The sequence below is a fragment of the Canis lupus genome, chromosome 8 (genome assembly GCF_003254725.2).
Source record: "Canis lupus dingo isolate Sandy chromosome 8, ASM325472v2, whole genome shotgun sequence".
NCBI classification, from domain to species: domain Eukaryota; kingdom Metazoa; phylum Chordata; class Mammalia; order Carnivora; family Canidae; genus Canis; species Canis lupus.
This window is the reverse complement of record NC_064250.1, coordinates 39,355,397-39,379,243: the sequence shown is the minus strand read 5'-3', so window position 1 is coordinate 39,379,243 and position 23,847 is coordinate 39,355,397. Positions and strand designations below refer to the sequence as shown.

Below are 23,847 nucleotides of genomic sequence, written 5' to 3'. Positions count from 1 at the left end.
ATACACCATACCTGGTTTAACCAATTCCATTTTGATGGACATTGATTTCTAATTTTTCATTTTAATGAACATTATTATAATGAACATCTAGAGTGTTCTTACTATAAGTGTAAAATAGAGCTAGAGCTGAAAGAGTCCTTAGAGACTAGCTAGTTCAGTGATATCGTTTTACAGAAGAAAAAAATGAGGCATACATAAGGGGGAGTAGAATCCAGGTCTATTGACTATGTCTGCTGATTTTTCCGGTCCACCCTACTAACTTCTTTTAAAAAAATTGCTGAGTATTTAAATACTACAAAGTGGCACTGGCTTTTTCTTACTCCAGTAGCCAAAAGGCTGTACCTTAAAAGTTAACTCTTCCCAGGGTCATTTGCATTTTAACATTTGTTGTTAGTTATGAAATAAGTTTGAGGATTCCTATATAATCTCTGGAATGAGGACATTCCATATGTTTCAAGTACCTGAAATCATAAGGGACAAGCTCCTACTTATGAATTTCTGGTAGTATTTGGTAGAAGTAAGGAGTGGGGGTTGAGAAAGGTTTAGCAGGAGTTGAGGTCAGATATAGGAAACCTTTGAAATCTTTCCAAAGAGGGCCTATGCTTTCACTTCTTTCAGTTTCTGGAAGAGTATATGGATCATTATGTGCATTTTGATGATTAAGATGATGATAGAATAGGATAAGCAACATAGAGTTGCAGCTTGCACATGCTCAGCATAATTTAGGGCTAAATCCTTGGCTTGATTATTGACTTAAAATATTAGTCTATACTATGGATAATCTATTAAATATCATGGGAATGTGTTAATTCAAAAACCATGAGATAGTGCTTCCTGGATAAATAACTCTTTAACAAGCAAAGGATTTGGAGTTCTATGTGATTTTTTGGAAAATTACTTGAACTCTGAGTTTCTTGGTTTCTTTATCTAGCAATAAGGATAATGATAGCAATTTACTTCATGAAATTGAATAAAAATGATTATATGGCATTTGGTAAAAAGAAAATGATAATTTGCCTTACACAAAGGAAAATGAGGAAAAATGTTTTTGATAAGGAGTAGTTATTCTACAAAATAAATCACGTTTGAGTTGAATCATAGTTTCTTATAGGCTTTAAAGCATTGAAGAAATATCCAAACAGAAGTTAAGCAGCTGCAGAAATATCCCACAGAATAGAAAATGAGATGAATTTGCAGAGGTAATGAAGTCTTTTATTGCAATATCTTTCCAAACTTTATTGAAATTTTCCCAAAGGTCTTGGTTAACATTATGAAAAAAATATTTTGAATGTAGAAACTGCTCACTAATAAAAGCAATTAAGACCATTTATGTTGGCAGTAATTATCACATAAACAAAAAATTGTTTAATTGGTTGAATTGTAACTCTTGCTGTCATTCTTTATTAACAAACTCAATTTTTAAATTATACTTTCTCCCTTGATTTGAGTTCCTGGCTTGATAAATATCTATAAAGGAAGAGAACAAAGTTTCAGGTTTATGCATTCTCAATTATCCACATATAGATTATATGCTTTGTAGAGTACTCAAGATAAGAATGCTAATGTCAAAACAATATCAACTAACTGCGATGCTTTTTGATCCACCTTCCAATGCTCTTAATCCTGTGCGCTTAAGACTTTGGCATATTGGAACATGGCCTCGTTCTAAGGATGAGGTTTGCAAATGTTACTGACAGGTAGGGCAAACAGAGACAAAATTCCATGCCCTCTAATTGAATTTAAAATTAAAAAACAAAACAAAACTGTGCTGAACAATCACCATTGTATTTGCTGTGCCTCATTGTGAACGAGACATTGGAAGATGGCAGGCCCTTTCCCCTGTAGGTGAACTTGGTGGTAGGTATGAACATAAAACCTATTTAATTGGCTCCATTTCTCACCCATAGACAGTAAGTTAGGTATGAATGTGCCAAGGCGGCTGAGGATCTGGTGAAATTCAGGCACAAATGTTGCCAGTTATTTCTCAGGGAATGTGAATTTATTTAAATAATCTTACCCAAACATAAATAGGAAAGTAGTTCTCCTGGGAAAAAAAAAATCACAAGTATATACTTTTAAGCCAAATAGAATGACTAAATTACCTCCTTCTTTGACTGATCTCCACAATTGCAGCTCTCTTTAGGTTCCATGATTGATTAGTCATTAATTCATTTATTTACTCATCAGACATTTAGGAGGCACATCTTGTAGCCAGAAACTGTGCTAGATGCTGTTGAACTTAAAACTATATCCTGAAAGCAATGGGGAGCCACTGGATGATTTAAAGTAGTGGAGTGACATGATGAGATTTCCTTTTTAGAAAGTGTACTTTGGCTACTACATGGAAGAAGAATTGAAGGAGAATGAAACTAGAGAATGAGAGAACAGTTAGGAGGCTTATAGAAGCAGTTCATGTGAGAAAAGATGGGGGCTGTTAAGGCTCAATTATGTGCCCCCCAAATTCATATGTTGATATCCTAACCCCCAGTACCTCTGAAAGTGACCATATTTGGAGATAGGGCCTTTAAAGAGGCAATGAAGGTAAACTGAGGTTATATGAGTGGGCCTAATCCAATATGATAGTGCTCTTACAGAAGAGTTGATTAGAGGGCATGTGGGAGGCTCAGTTGGTTAAGGTCATGATCTTGGGGTCCTAGGATCTAGCCCCGCATGGGGCTCCTTGCTCAACGGGGACTCTGCTTCTTCCTCTGCTTGCTTCACCCCCTGCTTGTGCTCTCTCTCTTTCTCTCTCAAACAAATAAATAAAATCTTTAAAAACAAGAAGAAGAGGAGATTACGACATAGGCATGGAGGAAAGACCATACAAAGACAGGGAGAAGATGGCCATTTACAAGTCAAAGAGAGAAGCTTCAGAAGAAACAACCCTGCCAACACCTTGATCCCAGACTTCTAGCCTACACAATTGTGAGAACATAAATTTCTGTTGTTTAAGCCACGCAGCCTGTGGTAATTGTTACGGAAACCCTAGCAGACTCATACAGCCCAAACAGTGCAACTGTAGAACGCTAAGCACCTCCAGGCACACCCCAATATACGTCTGCAATTTTACCTATAAAAGCTGGCATCCCTTAGGAAACAGACAATCTAATCCTAAAAAGGGAGGAAAAAGCTCAGGAACAACTTTTCGTTAGAAGGATAGATGCTCATTTATTACAAAGCCTGACTAGTGCTTCCATGGACTAGTGGATGACAGTATGTAAGCCTTGTTCTTCTGCTCCTTTCCATTATTGGTGGAGGGAAATTTGAAATTGGTGTCACCTGCTCCTTCAGAGGATGGTCAGTTTGGTATTTGCACACCTGCTTTGTCTTTGGGATTTGTAAACAGCATAGTTCCCCCAGATATTTCCTGAAACAGAATGGAAATTTTAGCTTAATTTCATGAAATACATCTCTTGGTGAAAGGATAAAGAAAGGAACAAATGTTTTTTGAGCTCTAGCCACTATTTTGAAGTTTTCTGTACATTCTCTCGATTCCTCCATTGCTAGCAGGGATTTGAATGAGTGAAACATCAGGTAGGTTCAGGTCTATTTGGCTTGGCTTTTCCTTCTGTAAGTAGCTTTCTGATATATAATCATTTCTCAAACAAAGTAGTTTTAAATTTCAAACAACTTCGATTCTATGATTCAGTAAAAATAGTCTTAATTCAAGGCACAGCAAGTTAGTTTATCATAGTTTTTGGTTTTGATTTAATTTTATTCAAATCATTGGGTTTTATAAATCATAAACTTTAAGCTGCTCATAAAACTGTATTTAAAAGCCTTCATTCTGCCCTAAACTTAAGATTTTATAACCTGAAAATTCATATTTTCCTCAATTCTTAGAAATTTTATTCTACTTTCTCATTATCTCAACTCCCTCTTCTCTTTCCTTGTATGACTTCTATTAGACAGAGATTAGACTTTGAGGATCTTGCTTCCATGGCTTTCAACTATTCTTATAAACTCCATCTCTTTGTTTTTTCCACTGTGTTTGGGGGGAATTTCTTTTTTTTTTTTTTTAAGATTTTATTTATTTATTCATGAGAGACACACAGAGAGAGAGAGAGAGGCAGAGACACGGGCAGAGGGAGAAGCAGGCTCCATGCAGGGAGCCCAATGCAGGACTTGATCCCGGGACTCCAGGATCACGCCCTGGGCCGAAGGCAGGCACTAAACCGCTGGGCCACCCCAGGATTCCCCCCAGCCCCGCCTTTTTAAAGATTTTATATTTCTGTTCCCACTAATCTGTCTTTCCACTTGGTGAGTTCTGCTTATTAGCTTATAAATTTTCAATTTCAGAAACCACTTTTTAAATGTCTTTGTTTTCTTATTGCTTGTCATGGATCCAATATCCTTTTAAATCTTGCTGAATAAAATTTAAGTTCATTTTAAATTCATTTAAATTTATCTGTTTGGGGGGGGATCCCTGGGTGGCTCAGCGGTTCGGCGCCTGCCTTTGGCCCAGGGCGTGATCCTGGAGTGCCAGGATCGAGTCCCGGGATCGAGTCCCGCGTCGGGCTCCTGGCATGGAGCCTGGTTCTGTCTCTGCCTCTCTCTCTCTATCATGAATGGATAAATAAAATCTTTAAAAAAAATTATCTGTTCCATTTTATTAACTTAGTTTCCTCTGATATTACTTCTGTTAGTTGAGTCTAGTGCTTCTCTTTCATGGTATTGGTTCCCCTACCCTGACAAAATCTTTGGTGGTTTCAGTTGTTTGATGATCATTCATTCATTTAAAAATATTTTATTTATTTATTCACGAGAGACACACAGAGTCAGAGACATAGGCAGAGGGAGAAACAGGCTCCCTAGGGGAAGAGCCTGATGCAGGACTTGATCCCAGGATCTCAAGATCACGATCTGAGCCAAAGGCAGACACTCAACCATTGAGGCACCCTGCTTGATGATCTTTTAGTTGAGAATTCATTTGCCTGCCTATTCTGTTTACCACACTCTCTCTTCAGGGATTGTGAAGGAAGGGCACACATACTATCAGGAGAGAGTGAAGGTTCCTTGTCATTTCTGGGGGTAAGTAAATACCTGCGTTCTGCCCCTGGCTCCAGGATCTCCACTCGCTTCTTTATCCGACAGGCAAACATATGATACTTAATGCCAGCAGGGAGAGGAGGTTCCTTAATGAATTATTCTTTCCTATGGGCCCCCACCTTCTCTTGTATCCTTTGACTCTTGCTTAGAACTTCCCTAAGCTATTCCTTCTCCTGAGCCTGTTTTGACTTTCTCTCATTGTATTTCTCTATAGATCAGATCCTGTCTCTCTTTTCTATATTTCAGGATTTCCTAAAAATGCTTGGAAAATTGATCAGCCTTTGTCTTATTTCCCTGCGCTGTTAAATTCTTATTCTAAGACGTATCTTTTTCTGAGATTTGGGATGGAAGAAAGGTAAATGTATGTGATGGATCCATCTTGATCTAATCTCTATTATTTTATTATCTCTACTGATTACCAAATAATACAAGCTCAATGTGAAAAACTCTGAGACTACAGAGATAAAAAGTGAAAGTTCCTGTGTCAGGTTCCTCTAACATCCCAATTTACATCCCCTTGGCCTTACGTATTGGTATTAGCTAGAGCTGGATAGGCTATTCTGTGAGTGCTTACTCTCACTTTCTGGTTTACTGGCTGACAGGAGATAGTCTCAAAAGCACACCTTCCCTTCTGATCCCAGAACTGCAGATTACCTATTGGGAGCTTGCTGGTTAGCTTGGAAGTGTGAAGTGTCAACATGGATGGGATAAAGAAGGTGCAGCCCCTGGACCAAAGAGAATGAGGACCAATCTCCCACCCTTTAGACCATTCAGGAGGCATTACATACTCTCAGGAGGCATTACATACTCTTCTCAGAAAATCCCTGCAGAGTTAATCCCTGTTGCTCACAACGACCTTGATTATGAACCCATATATTCAGCTTTTCCTTCTTATCTCTCCCTAATTTCTCATTCCCACACTCTAGGGTTTGCTATTCCCCCCCCCCCTTCTGTGACAATGCCCTTCCCCTCTGTGCTCCTAAACTTCCTCTCTCCCTCAATTCTGATTTATCATTTCACTGTAACTCTATTAGCTGTAAAGCATTTGAGGATGCTGTCAGGATAACAGGCTCTGTAGCAAATGAGGTTGTATTGAATTATTTAGCTTTCAGCTAAAGTGGAGATAACTAAAGCAGCTGAGCTGGTTTGTAAAATCCTAGGGTAATCTGTCCACTGATTTGGTACTTATATCATATTAATTTTTCTTGTGGTTGAAAATTATAAATTCTAAGGCTACAAAGAAATATGTGTTCAACTTTTCAGTTCAGTACCACAGACCTATAGCTAAGAAATAATCTGTTTCACTAGTATACAATTATGTAGCTGCAGAGCCGCAATCCCCAGGAATCATGAATTTATTTAATAAGTTTATTCACAGAAGGCCTTTAAGAAACATAAATAATTTCTCACCATTTTTTCCTTTCAAAAATAGATCAAGGATTTCTACTTGAGATATATCATACTCTCAGCTTTTGAAGCTGGCCTGTTTTTCTTGAGTTTCCCTTGCCAGAATTTGGTTCTTAAATAATTTTTTAAATGAAAAAGATCTTTCTGTTTCTAACTCAGTAATAAACAAATGGATTTTTAAATGTTGTCAGAAGGAGGGGTGCATCACTGCTAATCTAATGGATGACCACGAGTATTCTGGTATCATCTTTCCTATATTACTAGTGACTCTTGAGAAGTTGAGGTTAATAAGAGCCCAGACATCAGAGGGGTGGGGTGGAGAGTTCCATGGCTATGTAATATCTGTGGAGTTTGCTCCACTTAGCACATCTGTGTCTAAAATGCCCACTCTTGAGAAGTGTGGCTGCAGCAGGAAGTGAGATATCTTTGCATCTGTTCAATATATAAACTAAGCATGCACATCTGGCGATTAAACACCCTTTTCCTGGTGAATCCTGGAAAACAGCATAATTATACTCCCAAGCAAATAACTCAGGAGTAAGACTTCCGTTGTTAAGAACACCAGGCAGTGTCAAAGTTACAACTCTTTTCTACATCTTTGTGCTTTTAATCTCCATTGCCATCCATAATACCTGAGATCACCTGGGCTGATACCTGTCTCACCCGGGTGAGACATTGTCCTGGAAACAACCGATGGAGAAAGAGGAAAGCTACAATGAGGCGTACCACTAAGTGTTGTTGAGCAATAACCTTGTATCTTAAGAAAGTCAAGAAAATGGACAGACCAGCAAGCTGCCCATTTTCTTCTGCGAATCTCTCTCCGGGGGTACCGGGAGATGCCTTGTCTTTCCTCTTTGGCACCACTGATTCTAGTGTTTTCTCTGGCCTACCGCATCCCACCCCATCCCATCTTGCAGTGAGGAAGCCCCTACTCGCCTGGAGCCTGGAAAGCGGCCGGACAGGAGGTGCCGGTGGGCTGGTGTGGCAGTTTGCCTGTTGCTTACGGTCCCTGGGATATGCGAGCTGCTGAGTGGGACTGTGGGCTGCGCCCCTTCAGCATCGCCGGGTCCTCGCAGATTTGCAGACAGAAACAGAGACACTGAGCCCGTGGGCTGGGGGCGGGGGCTCCCAGCGTCTGTTCACTCCGCCTGCCAAGTGAAGTCCGCCCCGGAGCGTGCTAACACCCAGCCCTGGGGGAACGATCTCCCCCCCCGAAACCCGCCGCAGCGGGGGCGCATGGCCCGGGCGCGCGCCTCGCCCACCGTACGGTCTAAGCGTGTGTTTTGATATATTTTAAAAAGCGGACAGTACACAGTGGGGTCGCTGAGCGGGAAAGGCCAGAGGGCTCATTTGTGTAGCCGGGCTCGCCGCCCCGGGCGCACGAATTAGGCCTGAGCTGCGGAGTCCAACCCCTTTCCCGCCGCAGGGAGCTCGCGGTAGCGCGCGGTTAGGGGAGGTGAACCACGATGGGGGCGCTGCGGGCGGCTCGGGCTTCTGGCGTCCCGGGCCCAGGCTGCCAGCCAGGAGGCGGAGGCCGGCCGCGGGAACCGGGCGGAGGCCCGGCAGGTGCCCCCCGGCGCGGAGGCTGATTGGCAGGTGCGGGAGTGGGTGGGGAGGCGGGGGCTGGGCCTGGCGCTGCGGGAGGCTGCGGCCCCGCCTCCCCGCCCCCGCCGCGGGACTATCTGGTCCCGGCAGCAGCGATGTCCCCCGGCAGGAATGTCCCTCCTCAGATAATGTTATTTATATCTCTGGGCGGGTCCGCGGCTCGGCAGCACCAGGCGCCCGGCGGCCGCTGTGCCAGGAGCCCCGCGCTGCCCTCTTTCCCCCGCGCCGCCGCCGCCGCCGCCCCCGGGCTCGGGGTGGCCGCCGCTCCAGCCCCAGCGCAGGTGAGTCCCGGGAGGGCCCAGCGGCCGGCGGGGGCGGGGGCGGGGGCGGGTGCGGGAGCGGGTGCGGGTGCGCGAGGCTGGGGCGCGCGGCGCGAGTGCAGAGGAGGCGCTGGGCCCAGGGGGCGCGTGACGCGAGTGGCCCGGGGGCGGGTGGGGGGGCTCAGCCCTGGGCGCGGGGCGCGGGGCGCGGGAGGCCCTGGCGGCTGCGGCGGCGAGCACCCCGGGGCGCGGGAATCCGCGTGGGCTTCGGGGGCACTTGGCGAGCGGGGCGCTTTGCTTTGGAGAGCCGGATCCCGGAGCGTCGCCCCGGGGCTCTGGGAGGGCGCGGGGGCGGGGGCGGTGCGTGTTCAAGTCCCGGGCCACCTCCTCCAGGACGCCGGCGTGGGGGCAAAGGGGAGTCTGCCCGGTTCTAGCCTGTCGGACCGTCGCGCTGCGCTCTCTGCCTCCCGCTGCCGGGCTCCTCAGATTCTCTTCTGGGGGAACTTGCCCGCGCTCCCCGGGTAGCCCAGCGCCCAGGCAGGGAGGACAGGACGGGTCAGCGGAGGGGGCCTGCTCGCCGCGGAAACAGGGGCCGGGGCAGACCCTAGGAGAAGAGCTCAGGATGCCCGAGGCTTGCTCCGAGGTCCTCCTTCCCTCCCGTCCCGAAGAGTTCTCCAAGCTGCTGCGGTCCACTCTACTCTCACCTGCCTCACCAGCTCCTCTTTCCCCAACAACTTGGCCCTGAGAAATTGCAGAAAGTGGGAGAAATAACAGGAGCTTTAAAACCATCCCTAACTCCCACTAACTCGCCCAGACTTCCTGAGGACGGGGAAGCCGCTGTGGGCTTGAGTCCTGTTTCCGTGACAACGAGCCCCAGGTAGGGCCTTGATTTATAGACTATTAATATCCAAACCACTGTTTTCAGTGAACAATTAGAGGCGCCAGGAGTTGATAATAATGGGCTAAACTGGCTGAAGGGAAATGAAACTCCATTTTTTTTTTCGAAAAAAATGTTGGATGCATCAGGAAAGGGGGGTTGGGGGGGTGACAGTATTTTTGTACCCGTAACTCCTGTGAAGAGCCTAGGCTGTCACCTCCAGGTGAGAGGTAGCAATGCAAAATTCATAGACTTGAGGTAGTCCTAGTCTATACCTCACTGTCGAGGGAAAATGATTCAGGTGGTTCCTGACTGAGAGGAGTCTGCAAATCAAAAATTTTATTTTGATTTCTCTACTGTCCACTAACCTATTCTTATTCACACATGGCTCTGAATTTTATTCTAGAATTCCCTATTTGACCACCCTATGACCCAGGCAGGTTATTTCCTATTCCAGGGTCAGACTTTTACTCTTTTGCTAGGAGCCTTGGGTTCCAGAATGTCTTTGAAAACTTTTTTTTTTTTTTTTGTTTAAGTGTACTGAATGCACAGTGCCCAAGACAGCTAGGCTTGTACTTTCCTGGAGGCTTTGGGCTAGTTAGGAATAGGTATGTTAGGCTCACACTGAAGAAGAGCCTTACCAGCCTTGAAACCAATGGACTCCTCGGAGGTGGATCATTTATACAGAACTTTATCCAACTCTAGAGGAAAGCAGCTGAAAAACATAAACCCTACATCATGAAAACATGGCTTTTAGACCCCTTAACAGTTGCTCTTAGCTTTATCAGTGGTGCAGTCACATAGATTGGGGATGAGCCAGACCTGTTAATCCTAAATTCTCGGAAGACTCAGAGTCCGCTCGTGGAATTGAAAGCACGCAGAAACTTCCAGGCATCCAGGACGTGTCTTGTAGCACAGGCATATCGAGTTTTCTCTGAGTGGCTTATCCAGCTGAGAGCTGGGATACCACTTTTTGCTCTGGTGGTTGCTTCTTCCAAGTGCTCTGAAGGTGCTCTCTAGCCAAACACCTGCTAGGTGATTAGCCTTGGGATACGTACAGGTTAGGCAGTAGGTACACTCCCATGTGGGGTCATATCTGACAAACTAAAAATGACTGTTTTAGTCATGGAAGTTTTGAACTAAAGTCAAAATCTGACAGTTCTGCCACAACCCTGGAAACAGATTATTTGCGTAAGTGAAAGCAATAATAGTTTTCATTTTTCCCCATCTTTTATGTACTGGTGCCTGGCTGGTAGTGGACACTCAGTTAATCTTTGTTGAATGAATGAGAGAATGAACAAATGAATGCTCGGAGGTGCTTTTTTGTTTTTTTTTTGGGGGGAGGGGTTTAAATCCTATTGTCAAAGTAGTTCTGCAAGGTAGTTCATATTATCAGCATTTTACAAGTCAGGAAACAGGCTCAAGGAAATGAAATAATTCGCCTCACATCATTCAGCTGATGAGAGGTGGGGGCAGGATTCAAACTCAGCTGTTTGGTGCCTACCCACTTTTTAAGTTTAGATGTTCATCAGGGAATATAAGTTGGAAAGATTTGATTAAAGGATGGTCTATTAGCTTCACAATCTTTCACTCTCAAGACCTTGGGTTATAATTCTGCACATATCAGAGAAGCTTTAAAAAGTATTACCTGAAAATGGTATTAAGCAATTATTTGCTCAGAGGTGTTTAGCCTGGCCCATTATGTTCAGGTCATTGTTTCAAGGACAGAACTGTAATTTTGGCAGTAGTCAAAGCATGGATTTTTTTGAAAACAGATTTTCCTTTCGGTCGTGGAAGTGGCCAGGAGGGCTTGATGATGCATGGGGACAGTGTGATAGGACAGAGGATGACTATAAAAAATTCATAAGGCAAACGCTATTGGAGTAGGAAGGGACCTTAGAGGTCACTGAGTCCGGCCTTCTGTTTGTGTGGCTGTTTGCCTAAAGGGGAGACCTAACTGCAACTTACCTGGTCATCTGGTACCTGGTGTGTGCCTCCCATGTTTCTTATCATTCTTGCTCATTTCATTGCTCTTTCAAGACCAATATTGGGTTTATTTCCTAAAGTTCTGCCTAACCAAACCACTGAAGTTTTCTTTCCTTTGAGGGAGATTGTGAGAGGATATATTTTGTATCCAGTTACTTTCATCTTAGTAAAATCTTAAAAAAAACAAAAAACAAAAAACAAAAAACAGGTTTTGGAGATAGGCAGGCGAGAAGACATCAGTGAGCATTAAACTCTAAACCATTTCAAAAAAAATAAATAAACCATTTCATAATATTTCCATTGCTTGTTAGGCATACAGCTGTATACATTTTTATACAATAGATATGTGTGTTATTATCTTAAGGTAAATAATTACGTTGCATTTCTGGGGCAGTGGAGAAAGAAAGGACTTTGGGAAATCATTGGGACTGTCAGATACCTTTTTAATCTAAACTCCATCACCAAATTGCTCTTGAAATATATTATTTCAGATTTTAAAAGCAAATGCAAAATTATACACTCTGTGTAAGACTTGGAAGTGTAGGAAACCTGACCAACAGGATGTTTAAAGTGATGTACATTTCTTCATTATTCATAATGTTATAATCTCAGACCTGATTGACATTTATCAAGTGACCTGGGAGGATCAAGAGTGAAAATAACTGGGCTCCTGGGTGGCTCAGTGGTTGAGCATCTGCCTTTGGCTCAGGGCATGATCCTGGGGTCCTGGGATCGAGTCCTGCATTGGATTCCCTGCAGAGAGCCTGCTTCTCCCTCTGCCTATGTCTCTGCCTCTGTGTGTTTCTCATGAATAAATAAATAAAATCTTAAAAAAAGAAAAGAATGAAAATAACTGTATAGTGTGGGCTGAAGAGAAATGTGATGAGGACTGGCAGGAATAGTTCATGGATATTGAGTTCTGAAACCATATGGATATTACTAGTCAGAAATTGCTGTGGAAAGAAGTATTTTATCTTAGAAGTAGTTTGTATTGACTCATTTGTTGTTATAGATAGCTCTTTGATTACTCCTCTACTTCAGATAAGAAATCTGGGGAGGAGGAATAAATGCAGTGGTCTGTGTACCTGAATCATCACATAGCATTTGCTAGGTGATCACAAAGATGCTTCTTTTTTCTGCCAACCCCAAGAGGTGAAGGTCACCTGGTTTTGGAGATGGAGACAGTGATCGAGGGAAGGCGTAGGAGGCAGTCAGAATTCACTGTCAGATCTGGCTCCAGTCACTGAATTGTCAACTCCTCTTGGTAAATATTTAGAAAATGTCATAGCATGTTTCCCTTTGTTGCTGTGCTTATTTCTTAATTCACAGCCAAGCAATCCAAGTTCTGCCATTTTCAGCCAGCCTTAGCTGAATATCAAACCACCAGGGGATCCCCAGCTTTATAGCTCACACAGTTTTAGAGGCGGTCATAGACAGAAAATGCTTCCTTAGTGGAGATTGCTGGCTAGCTTATGATATTCCCGGACCACCTTTCATTTTTCTCTTTCTTTCTCCTGGTGGCAGGAAATCTTACAAAGCCATCATCTTCCTCCCTCAGCGAGGCCTTCTCAGGCTTTACTATGTTTAATTTCTACATTATACCTGTGCAGATCTGGACAAGGGTATAATTACAAGGGCAATTAAAACCCATATATCATGTTCCCAATGGGGGCAAAAGTGGGGCTTCCTTTCTTCCTTTCATTTGAATGCTATAAATTTAGCAAATGAAAAGGTACAGAGCTAGAAAAAAATAGACTTTGCATTGAACTGGGCTCAGATCATCCAGGATAGTTATGAAAAGAATAACAGGGCACCTTGGCAGCTAAAGAACAATAATTGCTTTGAATTATAGTCAATTCAGGAGTTTCCACCATCATGAAAAGGAACAGAAACTTGAATAACCCTGAAAATGAATGAGTTGAAATCATTTCCATTTGTATTAGGGTGTGCTTCATTTGAGATTTCCTAGCACTTCCAATAAAACAAAGCATACTTTAAAGATATAACTTATGAGTCCTGGAGAGAGGTCCCTGGCTTCGTTCCGTCCCCTCTACTTAGTTCTTACCTATTTCCGGAAACCCCTAGGAGTGGTCACTCAGTGGCATCTTCCAGTAGGCATACTTTCTCAGGAGTAGAAAAGGAAGAGAAGCCTCTTCCTAATACTGCCTCCAAGCCATAAGTCAGAGAAAAAGCTGGAAAGGCCTGAGAGAGCCATTTGAGAACTATTGAGGAGAGTGACCATTGGGCACCTACTATGTGCATTACACCGTACTATGCTGAGGATGCAAAAAGGGATCAGAAGGAGATCTGTTGGTCTGATGGGGAAAGAGTGTTGCAAACAGGCAGGGTGCCTGAGAGAAAGCCCACAGGAGGATGAATCTGATTCAAGTTAGGGAGTGCCTAGGGTTTCTCTAACAGAAGAAGAGAGGATAGGTGGGAATGGGGGCTTAGGCACAGCACTCACACAGGTGTGCAGTAAAGTATGATGAAATCAGGAAACAGGAGCAGTTCTGTGTGGCTGGTATGTAGGGCACAGCCCAGGAATGGGCCAAAATATGACTGGAAAGATGGTTTGGGTTCAGTTTGTGAAGAAGCTTGAACCCTTGGAGGTTCAAGTTGAAATCAGTAAAGGTTTTTCAACAGGGGAGGGACTAGATCAGATCCTTGTTTAAGGCAAAGCTCACTAGTGGCAGAAAGGGAATGTGAACTAGAGATTAGCTAGCACAGGATGATGATCACACAGATGATGTATAGTACGCTCAGCTTTCAGGATGCCTGTATATATGCGTCATCTTATTTTACAGTGACCACGTGAAGAAGCTTTACAATAGAGAAAACAGGATTAGAAACAAACACTGATTTGCCCAAGCTCCCTCTCAGAGTTTATGGCAGAACCTGACTTCGACCCAATTTCCTAGTTCCAAGGCTGGGGCTTTATCCAGATCTCCTCAATGGAGTAACTGAATATTCTGAGCTTTCTAGCTGAGACAGAGATTGCTTTCTTTCTTCAGAACTTTCAGTCTCAGTTCGTTGGAGAGAGGGAGGGGGAAACTCGTTATAGTATTTACTACTTAAGCACAAAACCTCAAGAAACCCTCCACCTAAGCACATATACAAATGACATCCCAAAGTATGAAGTAAAGTCAAGCATGCGTGTGGATTCCCAGCGTGCTATAGATAAATGATAGGTTTATATGCCTGTCAATTGATGTGTTGGCTTTTTCACTTCTTTACCTAAATTTCCTGGATATTATTATGCTTATGCCTCATTTGGACTTTGAAAACCTCTTTTTGTCCAGTATTTTAGGTGTTTGCTTTGTACTTCAATATTCAACAAATATTTATTGAGCTTTCATTTATTTGCCAGACACATTCTAGGTCTAGGGGATAGAGCAGTGAAAATGGGGGGAAAAAGTTTGATGTCATGGAGCATATGTACTAGTTGGATGAGACAGGAACTAAACAATAACAATAAGCAGAAGACTATATTGTAATTTTCTATACAGAAAAAGCAGTGTGAAGAGAAAGAGAGGTGGTTCTATTATTTGGGGTAGGAATGGTGGGGCAGGGCCTATCTGATGAGGTTTCATTTGGGTAGAGAGCCAAACCAAGTAAGGAAGGGGAATCGGTGAGGGTGAGGGTCCTGAGGTGGGGGTCACTGCTAGGTCCAAGGAATGGGCAGGAAGCCAGCCCAGCTGGAGAGGAGGGCAAGGGGTGAGTGCAGGATATGACATTGGAGAGGAAACAAGGTCTGGATCATGTAGGCTTTACAGCCATGCAAGGACTTTGGGTTTTAGCCCTGCAATAGGAAGCCACCAGAAGCTGTGGGCACAGGAGTGATTTGTTCAGATTTGTGTATTAGGAAGATCTTTCTGGCTGTCCTGTGGAAAACTGACTGTAGGGGACAAGAGTGGGAAGAGGGAATAGAATGAAAGCTACTGTAGTCCAGGTTAGAAATGATGGTGGTGGGGGTGGTGAAATGCCACTGGCTTCTGGTTAGAGTTGAAATTAGAGCTCATGGGATTTGGGGTTAGAGGATGAAAGGAAAAGAATAAGTCAAGGATGACTCAGTTGGTTTTGGCCTGAGCAACTTTAAGAATGAAAAAGACATTTACTGAGGTGGGATTTATCTTGTCAAATGTACTGTGAGCTATTACTTTTTATTTTTATTGTTATCAAGGAGTTGATTTGAAATAGACTCAGGCAGCTTTTTCATTGAAATATACCCAAAAGAAGGTGTTTTATGGTGGGTGACTCGTGACATCTGTTTGTTTTGAAATGGAGCCTTCCATGTGCAGTTAGTTCTGTATACTTCATACTGTTACTTTTAGGTCATTCTCACATCTCCACTATGTGACAGAGAGTAAAATATAATACAAACAAGTTTGAAATATATGTCACTTCATAATTAGAAATGTTTTGAATGTGTCATTTACAGCCTAAACATCTTTTAGCACTTTCTGGTTGTCATATTTAAACAACTTTTAAAATTATAAAATGAATTCATGTACATGATTAAGAAGTGTATCCACATTATACAAGGGTATACAAAGAAAAGTAAGTCTCCCTTCCCCCCACTCTAGTTCTACTCCTAAGAAGTTACCAATGTCAACAGTTTCCTGTGTATCCTTCAAGAAAAACTCGTTGCATGTATAAGCACATGGCCATATTTTCAAGTCCTAGCTTTAACCTATACAAAGCGCACGTTTGGTTTCATTTTTTGTGACTTGGTAGCCCTCGGGCCTGGAGTCCACTTTCTATCAATTAGGGGTCTCCCTCTCCTAAGCCTTCCTGCACTGAAGCACTGTGTTTGTCCTGTAATACCCCTTCTCAAAAACCTCCAGTGATTTCCCTCTGGGTAGAGATGGAAATCCAAACTTCCAATGTTGACTTTTAAGAGCCATTGTAATCTAACTCCAATCTCTTTTTCTATCAGAATCTCTTAACAATTCCCATCACAAACCCTTTATTGAGCCAAGTTCCTCTGCCTCTACTCGTTCAGTCCTGAACATTCCACCCAGATTTGGAGTGGTTTCCATCAGTCTTCCTGGAACATTCCAGCCTCTAGTGATCTCTCCCTTCTACAGATTTGTTGAAGGGCTAATTACATAATCATAGACTTCATTTATTGTTATTATTACTATTATTATTTAACTTACATCTATCATATGCTCCACTTGTTCTCTTAAAAGCAATAACTGATTTGTGAATTACAGTCATGGGTCTTGCATAAAGTCCTGCATAATGCATTTTCACATAGTTCAACTAGTAGTTTTTGGAATGTGTGCTTTAGGGATCCCTGGGTGGCGCAGCGGTTTGGCGCCTGCCCTTGGCCCAGGGCGCGATCCTGGAGACCCGGGATCGAATCCCACATCGGGCTCCCGGTACATGGAGCCTGCTTCTCCCTCTGCCTGTGTCTCTGCCTCTCTCTCTCTCTGTATGACTATCATAAATAAATAAAAAATATAAAAAAAAAAAGAGTTTGGAATGTGTGCTTTGACAGTCATTGCCTAACAGGGTGGTGCTGATGCATAGGGATTATATTAATTAAAAATTCTCAGATGATGGCTGCCAACAAAGCCACCTTCTTAGGGGATTACATAGGTGTCCATTCTGAAGGAATAGTAAATGGATTCTGCTGCTTTGGCCTTAGAACCTTCTAAGGGGCCTGGTCTCATACTCTCGTCCTTCATCAGATGGTACCTAAATGTCAGAAACAAGGTGTTTTAATTTGCTCTTAAATGATGAAGTAGAGTTATTTAATGGACATGGCAACCATGTGATTTTTTTTTTAAAAAAGATGTATTCTATGTATAACAGAATTTACCATTTTAACTATTTTTTAAGTATTTGGTTCAGTGGGGTAAGTACACATACATTGTTGCATGCCACCATCATCATCCATCTCTAGAACTTTTGTCATCTAAAACTCAAACCGTATACCCATTAAACGCTAACTTCCCTCATCCTCCAGCACCTGACAACCACCACGTCACTTTCTTTAATTTTTTTAAAAGATTTTATTTGAGAGAGCGCATGCATACATACAAGCAGAGGGAGGGGCAGAGGCAGAAGCAGACTCCCCATTGAGCAGGGAGCCCAAAGTCAGGCTCTATCCCAAGACCTGGAGATCATGACCTGAATTGAAGGCAGCCACTTAACTGACTGACCCATCCAGGTGCCCCACCTCGTCAGTTTCTATCTCTATGAATTTGACTACCCTAGGTACCTCATATAAATGAAATCGTACAGTATTTGTTCTCTTGTATCTGGCTTATTTCAGCTAGCATAATGTTTTCAAGGTTCATCCATGTTGAAGCATGTGTCAGAATTTCCTTTTTAAGGATGAATAATATTCCATTGTATGTATTTTTTTCCATTTTATTTATCCATTCATCCTTTTATGGACACTTGGGTCACTTCCATCCCTTGGCTATTATGAATAATGCTGCTATGAACGTGGATATACAACAATTTGTTTGATAACTTGCTTTCACTTCTTTCAGGCTTATACTCAGGACTATATACTCCAGTTTATTGCTGGGTCATATGGTAATTCTATTTTTAATTTTTTGAGGAACCAAACTATGCTGTTATAATATCTCTCCCTGCTCTCCAAAGGGAAGGGCAAAATTTATTCATATCCTCACCTTTGGAATCAAAGTGAACTTGAGAATTGTTTATTTGAGAACACTGTCTTTGGAGGATAGTTTGTCATCGAAGTTCCTGCGTTTGTCTGAATATTAGTTTGCCTGTTTTAAAATCATAGACTTTGAGAGGACAGGCAGGAGATGTTTAATTTGCTTTGTAAAACATGTAGCCCAAACTCAGGTGGCGAAAGGTGTAAGTATTACGTGATGATGTATTTCAACCAAAATATCTCCTTGAGCTGGATGACAAGAGTCTGGGTTGCTTCCAGCTCCTTTTCTCTTGCTGTTTGCCCTTGGGCACAGAGCTTCCTCTTTCTCTAACATTTTTTTTCCAGGGATTTGTGTGTGTGTGTGTGTGTGTGTGTGTGTGTGTGTGATGGCACTTAAATATTTATTATTATCCCATAAATGTCTTTGCAGAGTTCCTTGTAATACCTAAATGTTGCTTCCTTTTCAGAGCCTTGGCTGACAGCCCCTCTCCCTCCCAGGACCTGGAGTAGCACAGGGCACTCCCTCCTGTGTGCTTTTTGCAGCACCTTTCTCCTTTCTTTTTTATGGGATGGATCATCTTGTTTTGCAGTTGTCAACTTGCCTCCTACATCATTAGACTACTATGCTTCTTGTGACAGATAGCTAGGTCTTTTTTTTTTTTTTCATTCCCAGAAGCTACAGTCATGCTTGGTACACAGAGGAGAGTAGCTCAAAAACAGCTATAGTTTAAAAAATTAAAGAGTGAATGTTTGCTATAATATGTAATTAAGATATATATATATCTTGAAAATGAATACTATAATGAGTTATAATAATAAGTCAACATTTGTAAGTGTCTCAGCATAGAGAGATATGCTGAGGGTTTTTTATATGGTTTGTCATTTCTGTTGTTTTTGTAATTTGACAGATGAAAAGTATCAGGCTTAAAGAAGTTTATTTACCCAGAATTATATACACTGAGAAGATCAAAGCTGGATTTGAACTCTGATGTATTTATTCTAGAGTGCTTGCCTAGAATCACTATACCCACTATATTTAGGTGAGGTCAATATTTCATCACTCTTAATTCTAAGAGTTTCCTTTTTTCTTTTATCTGCATCTTTATTTTTTTTTAAGATTTTATTTATTTATTCATGAGAGACCTTGAGAAAGAGAGGCAGAGACACAGGTAGAGAGAGAAGCAGGCTCCAGGCAAGGAGTCTGATGTGGGACTCGATCCTGGGACTCCAGGATCACACTCTGGGCTGAAGACAGGCACTAAACCGCTGAGCCACCCAGGTGTCCAATATCTGCATCTTTAATGGTCTGAAATTAGAGAGGTAATTAGTTGTATACCTTTATATGTTGCTTCATATCTGCAATGATTTAACCTAATAGGCTTGAATCCCCTTATTAGCTTTTAATAAATAATTAGTATTCTGAATCCTATTTCCAACATAGTTCTTTGGCATCTGAGGATGAAGATGCTAATTAGTTCTGTACAATATATGCCCACTGTCCTAAGGTAGCTCCACATAGCTATAGTAAAGTTGCTTTAGAAGAGGTCTGATATTGAGATAGCCTTCTTCCAGACCCAGGTCCCAGTTCTCCCCAGTATTTGACTTTGTTTACCACTCTTGGTCTGAAAGTAAGCTCTCCTGTGGCTTCTGGGATCCAACTTTTCCTTCTCCTCCCAGCTTGCTTATACGGCAGACTTGCTTGCTTTCTCTTTCTTGCTCTCCTTCTCTTTTCTTTATTTTTGGCTCCTTTTCTCTACCAGCTTTTCATTGTTGGGGTTGCCAGTGCATCTAAATCCTTATCTCTAGCCTCAGCCTCCTCCGTCAGTTCCAGATCTATTCGGTAGCAGTCTGCTAGCTGTTTTCATTTGATTTTAACAAGATATCTCAAACTTATGTAGTAATAGAACCCCTCAGCTCCCACCTTCACCCTCAAACCTGCTCTTCTACCTGTTTGTTTGTTTTTTAAGATTTTATTTATTTATTTGAGAGTACACACTGGGGAGAGAGCACAAGTTGGGGGAGAAGGAGAAGCAGACTTGGCGCTGACCAGGGAGCCCAACTCAGGGCTCCATCCCAGGACCCTGGGATCATGACCTGAGCCAAAGGCAGACTCTTAACCAACTGAACCACCCAGGCACCCCTTCTCCCTGTTTTCATAGCTAGGTTCCTGTTGTTGCTATCATCCTAAATATGAACCTCAGCAACTTTTTGGGATTTTCTTCTTTTTACTCTTCTGCATCTAGTTGGCTGCCTGTTCATTTTTCCTCCCAAATTTTCAAATTAGTTTCTTTCTTTCAATTTTCACTGTCTCATGTTTGAATAATTGGCCCTCTGTCTCTTTCTATCCCATCTTACACCATGATCCCAGCATTATTTTTAAAAACATGAGGGGGATCCCTGGGTGGCGCAGCGGTTTGGCGCCTGCCTTTGGCCCAGGGCGCGATCCTGGAGGCCCGGGATCGAATCCCACATCGGGCTCCCGGTGCATGGAGCCTGCTTCTCCCTCTGCCTGTGTCTCTGCCTCTCTCTCTCTCACTGTGTGCCTATCATAAATAAATAAATAAATAAATTTAAAAAAATAATAAAAAAATAAAAACATGAACGTGAGTCATTCAACTGCTTTAAAACCCTCAATGGTTCCCCATTGCCCCAAAAGAAAGTTTAAACAGGCAGGCAGTCTGTTCCAGCATCCCAGTTTCATTCCCTTTCTACACACTTTACATTGGATGCTTGGGACACTGTCAGCTCAGGATGCATCTTCGCATCCATGACTTTGCTTCTCTGTTTTCTAGGCCTGCAATGTCTTTCTCCTGTTCCATAGCTGTGAATTCTCACACATGTATCTTTTAAGGCTCCACTCAAACAGAACCCCTCTGATGTTTCTCCTCCCTAATGCACAAAGACATCCACTTTCTCCTGTGAGCTCTCACATAGTACCCTGGTTGGTCATGCACAGGTCTGACTCCCCTCTAGATTATGGGTTCTTTGAAGAAGGGGCACTTGTCTGGTGCCTACGTGAACACTAGTGTCTCACAGCATCTGGCCCATGTGCAGTGCTCAAGAAATGTGGGTTGAATTGAATGACAGAGCAAGTTTCAAGATTGTTCGGCACTGAACATCATCTCCGAAATGGTGACCTATAGCAGATTATGAAGAAGGGTTAAGGGAAGACGCTAAATGTTGATGGCATAGGGGTAAGGAGTGAAGAGGAATGTTTTCGACTTGAGTGAAGTCTGTCTTCCCACCTCTGTCTTCTCCAATTGCTTTCCACTTATTGGGCACAAAAGTAACAGCTGATTTTTAACTTACATCATCAGAATATGTCTATTGCTAGAAAAATTTAGTTATTCATCCAGAATACATTCACTCCCACCTCATTTTTCAGTGAATGTTTGAGGCTGACCCTCAGAATGCAGCTATGAAAGACTCTTTGAGTGAGCGTTTCAGGCTGATATATACAAGATTTGTTTTATAATGGTGAGGAGTTAGGAAAAACGTTTCAGAGAAAAGAGAAGTCTGCATAAAGAGGTTTTATTGTTTTGTTTTTTGTTTTCTCCTGGATATGTGTAACCTTTTTTGTTTGTTGTCACAGAGGTATGTCAGAGTAGAAACTACCTTGTAAAATATTACAGTACTATTAGTTGGTTTGTTCTGGCCTCATTTTTGCCTTCCTTGGACAAAAAGCGAGTCTCGCCAATGGCCAGACTTTCCAGAATACTGCTTGCTCAGGCCTTTGAAAGCATTTTTGTTTCTTTTAACAAAACTCTCTGTCATGGGCACACTCCCACTACAGTATAACTGCTTTCTTCTTCTACTGTGCTCTGTGCCCAGCAATGGATAGGATGTGGGTTTTGGCTTCCAAAGGTGGTGAGTGGAGCTGCTAGGCTTTTATAAATATTTAGGTGGGTCTGAAATGAACTGATGAATGGAAGGCCCTCAAAAAGTCTTAGAAAGATGTGTCCAGGATAGAGAAGGGCAAAGGACCACGTTAGACCTTGCCCAGAGGACCTAACGGTGGAGGGACAAGTTAAGGGACTTAACTCAGAAAGGGACTCAGTTAAGATGAATGAAGGCCCTAGTGAGTATTAAGGGACATAATGAAACCAGTGGTGAGCAGATAGGAGTCAACAAACTTGACCCAGAGGTGACAGTGAGAGTGGGGTCAACCAACAGCAGCTTCTAGAAGCTTAACATGGCACAGATGCTGATGATCATTCTCCCTTCTCAGGGATTACTAGGTGCTATAGCAAAGGTTAACAGTAGGCTGACCACTGGTTAGTAGCCTGTCTGCATACTTTTTGAGCGAGCAATTCTTTCATTTTGGGGGATGGTTTACTTTGTGGTATTTTAGCCATGCTCTGGTCTTGGTTTTGCTCATTTCAAATCTAGGTTACTGAGTGTAGGATCAGCGGATCAGGCTCTGCCTGTCTCTGGAAGGTGCTATGTGTATTCTGTACGTGCTCTCTGCAGCTGTTGAGAAATCTTGTTGTCCAAGACATCAGGCAGAAGGGTCCCTCAACAATGTGAAGTTATCAGAGGAATGGAAGGTGTTTACAGGCATAGAGAGTGAGATTCTATGGTAGAACCAAAGTGAGCTACCCTGGAGTAGGAAGTCAGTGCCCTCTGCAAGATGAAGACCATACCTGTGAGGACAAATGAGGTTGTTTGCATTCAAAGCTGTGTGAAGTCACTTTGCCAGGAGACTGGAAAAATACTCGCCAGGCGGGTTGCTAGATGAGCTGGGTGGGTGCGTGGTAGAGCAGGTAACTCAGTACGGTGCCCTCAATGTAGCAACTCCATCAGCAGCCTCGGTTTAGCTGCTCTCACTGCTTCTGACCCAGAAAACGCTCAGAAAATGACTGCAGTGAAATGCATCTTCAAGGTGAAGCTGCCGGTCCAGGTGGGGGAGGGGTGTGGAGTCAGTCCCAGGGGTTCGATATTTACTTTCTAAGTGTGCAGGGAGTGAGCTTTGTTTATGCACTGACCCAGAGGAAGTCACTTTACATCTCACCCTGTTTCCACCAGCAGAGTGCCTTCTGCTTGTTTTGCATAAGCCTTGTGCCCGCTCCGCTCTGCAGAAGACGCACAAATGAACTGGGAGCTATAAAACTCCTGGCATCATAATTCTTTGCAAACAGCAGAGTCTAGTGAGCAGTGGATTTGGTTGGCAGATGATCATTACAGTATATACTTGGTTTCTCTGCCTATAAAATGGTGGGAATGCTTTCTCATTGAAATGTGAAGGAGGTCAAAACAAAATAGTGTATCCATTTTCCTTTGTTAAAACCTGATGCTTAAAGCATCATAACATTTCAGAGAGTGATGTTCCATGGGTAAGATGTACTCAGAGGACCTTGCAGACATCATCAAATAACCTAGAAAACTTCTCCAAAACATGTCTGGTTCAGTGCCCCTATTTTACCAATAAGGGAGGTCTGCAGAGGGGAGGTGATTTGTCTGAGTTAACGCAGGGCTCTAACTGGAACCCAGGTCTCTCAGTCGGTCCATGGCCCAGTCCTTCCTCCCTCTATCCCTGCCTTTCTGCTCCTCGTCATCTCCAGCAGATTTTAAAGGCTGGTTTTGAAACTATGAATGTATATGCATGGTAAAAATTATTCAAGGTACAGAAGAGTGTAAATGGCATTCCTAGACCCATTATTGGCAGTAACTGCTTTTAAAATTTCTCAGATATCCTTCTAGAGATTCTCGAGGCACATAGAGACACACATACGTAGATACAGGTAGGTAAGTGTGTAGGTGTGTGTGTGTGTGTGTGTGTGTGTATATATATATATGGATGTGGATATGTATGTGTAACATATGTAATATATCCACAGGCATATATATATCTGTTATAATGGTTTATATTTCATACCGTATTGCAACTCGCCCTTTTCACTTACTAATGAAACACTTTGGGTATCTTTTTACATCAGGACATAGAGATCGATCTCTTTCATTCTTAACAGCTGTGTAGTATCTTATGCTACTGTTTTTCCATGATGACTTTAAGATGTATAAAC

General features: G+C 42.7%; 1 protein-coding gene across 3 annotated transcripts in view; it reads left to right on the top strand.

Annotated features, from left to right (window-relative positions):
- Positions 1-23,847, top strand: part of SPTB (spectrin beta, erythrocytic) — a 146,736-nt gene that overhangs the window by 16,073 nt on the left and 106,816 nt on the right. Inside the window, exon 1 of one of the 3 annotated variants that reach the window (XM_025442704.3) lies at positions 8,196-8,342. The exons of 1 other annotated variant lie outside the window; for it this stretch is intronic. The gene's annotated coding sequence lies outside the window, so the exon portion shown is untranslated. Of the gene's footprint in view, positions 1-8,195; positions 8,343-23,847 lie in introns of those variants that run through there. One more of the 3 variants, XM_035720205.2, reaches the window with a different exon arrangement.